The sequence below is a fragment of the Macrobrachium rosenbergii genome, chromosome 25, assembly GCF_040412425.1.
Source record: "Macrobrachium rosenbergii isolate ZJJX-2024 chromosome 25, ASM4041242v1, whole genome shotgun sequence".
Lineage (NCBI taxonomy): Eukaryota > Metazoa > Arthropoda > Malacostraca > Decapoda > Palaemonidae > Macrobrachium > Macrobrachium rosenbergii.
In genome coordinates, this window is record NC_089765.1 from 17,233,821 (window position 1) to 17,236,879 (window position 3,059).

Sequence of the window (3,059 nt, forward strand, 5' to 3'; positions counted from 1 at the left end):
TTCTCACTCTCTGTCATTATGCAGCCATATTCTTAAATAATAAAACCACTGTATTTAACCATTTTTATTCACTGCGTATAACTGAATCACGAAAATATGGAACGTGATGAATTTATATAAAGAGAGACAAAATCCACGAAGGAAAGATAAACAGTGGAGTAATGCAAGGCCTTTCGACTTCTTGTCCTTAACTCAGCAGACTGCTAAGTAAAGGACAAGAAGTCGGAAGGCCTTGCAGTACTCCACTGTTTCTCTTTCCTCCGCAGAAATAATCTATATTTGTCTATACTCACTGTATATCTCAAACACTGAACCTTAAACTCGCTGGAGGAGACAGACACGACTCCTGGAGGAAAGGAGGTCATAGATATCAGAGAAAAGCCCTAACTGCGCAGAATCAATTAACCCCTTAGCTTAATGTAGGTTACACGACTGCCTGAGATAACGGGGAATCGCTCTTATTCCACCAAAATAAAACGATAAAACTTTTGCTGAAAAAGAATACTTATATAAGAGGGATTACAGCAATGGGTTTCGAGAGAAAACAAGGCTCTAGAGATGAGATAAAAGTTATCTTTTGAGTCATTCCTTTCAAGGACATCAGGGTAATGGGCATAATGTGCTGTGGTGAAGGAAGACATTTTTAACACCAATATCAAGTTCCTTGAGGTTCCAGAGCAAATACATTTTGTGGCGTCTCCAATACAAACTTCAAGAAACATTTATAGAAGAGTGTGGATACCGACCAAGTGAAGAACAGACTGAGAGACTAAATACAAAAAATTACGACAGAGCTGTGTTTCAATTACGATATTGCTTCAAAGAACGTAATTAAAATGTGACTCCCAATTACATATACCCTACACTACAGGTCAGGCTTATTAAATATTTCATACATTTTGATGTACAGGTCATTTTTAACTAGATTCGTTAACTAGAACCAAATGATAATAATTTGCCTATTAGTCAAAGCTAAACAATGATTTATTTTTAAAAGTGATTTGCGAAGACTTGCATTACCACAAGACAGCAGCTAATCAGCCAACCACTTCAAGAACATTAAACTCTCTCTCTCTCTCTTTCTCTCTCTCTCTCTCTCTCTTACTCTGAATCATAAAGATTTTTTTTTCGTATATTTTCGCTAACAAAGAACAGATACCAGAAATTGTTTAGGAACACTCCCTACTGATAAAGGTCATCGATTTCAGTCTTTCTCCCTTCGGTGAAAATCATCCGAGTTTTTCTGAGTTCCCTCAGGATTTGATAAAGGAGGGCCTTGGTAACAAGAACTGTTAATACTACTTTTATCACTACTACTGTTACTGCTACTACTGCTGCTGCAAATCCTGGCTCCATTACTATGCCCATTTCAAGAACTCTTTCTGCTAAACAATAATGACTTTTTTTTAGGCAAGAGAGTTATTATTATTACTATTATTATTATTATTATTATTATTATTATTATTATTATTATTATTATGCTTCTTCTTCTTCTTCTTCTTCTTCTTCTTCTTCTTCTTCTTCTTCTTCTTCTTATTATTATTATTATTATTATTGTTATTATTATTATTATTATTATTATTATTATTATTATTATTATTATTATTATTATTATTATTATTATTATAACAGTAGTATAAAATATTATCATAACAGTAATGTCAATAGTAAACACTGTAATTATAAAAGCTAAAGATTTTACAACCTTATTAATAATGGAGATATCAAATTGGAATTCCAACTTTTCATCCTAAAAACCGAACACTGTTTCATTCCACTTCTAATAAACAAATTCCATTAATACTACATTCGTTAAGCCAAGCTGAATAAAATGCACAAAATGAATGCAATTTTTCGTTTTCTGTAATAAGTCAAAAATACACCGAAGTTTCTCCAGCGCAATCGAGTTTTCTGTACATCGTATAATCAAGGCCACCGACAATAGATCCATCTTTTGGTGGTTTCGGTATAATGCTGTATGAGCCGCGGCCCATGAATCTGTAACCACGCCCCGGTGGTGGCCTATCCTATATAATTGCCAGAAGCACCATTAGGGCTAACTTTAACCTTAAATAAAATAAAAACTACTGAGGCTAGAGGGCTGCAGTTTGGCATGTTTGATGATCGGAGGGTGGATGATCAACATACCAATTTGCAGCCCTCTAGCCTCAGCAGTTTTTAAGATCTGAGGGCGGACAGAAAAAAGTGCAGACGGACAGACAAAGCCGGCACAATAGTTTTCTTTTACATGAAACTAAAAATGAATTTTAAAAGAAATTATTTTGCCCTGTTTTGATGCTGTAAATGTTACGCCAAGTGAAAGAAAAAATTAGCCCCCATTTTTTTTGTTAAAAAATACAAAAATTAAAAACGATTTTGCGCTGTTTCATTCCAAAACATTAACCACAATTCACGGGTAAAAATAAAACTCGTATATGAGAACCAAATCATTTTACCGTTCATAATTAATACTAAAATTCAACCAGGTTCTGTACTGAAAGTTGCTCATAATCGGAACAATTCATTTGCGTTACTATTAACTGTAAATGTCATATTTGCGGTTCATGGATTCAGAATTCTACCCCCCCTACTCCCCCCCCCAAAAAAAAACTGCTATTCGCCTCCGGCTTTGAATGAAGCCATTAATGAGGTATGGTATTTGGCAGCGTTATTTCATTTCATTACGAATTATCTCCTTATATAATAAAACTACGATTTTAATTAATATTCCTCTCAGCGTAAACGATATTCTGTTGTCGAGTCAATTTCCTGTTAGTTATGGTAGTACTCGTCTCTAATAACGCTGATATATAATACAATCACATCTAATATTTTTCAAAATATTGCTCCACTTTATTACTAATTAACTGTAAACGATTTAATATCGTTATTTAATTAACATATATCTCGCGTTACGCCACTCCATGCTGCCGCCTGGCTATGTGACGGAAGCGCCTCTAGCGGTCATTATGAGAACTATCTGGTGTGAACATATCACGATTATCCCCTTCGCAACTAATTACTTTCACGTAAATGAGTTTTGGGGATATTAAAGAGGC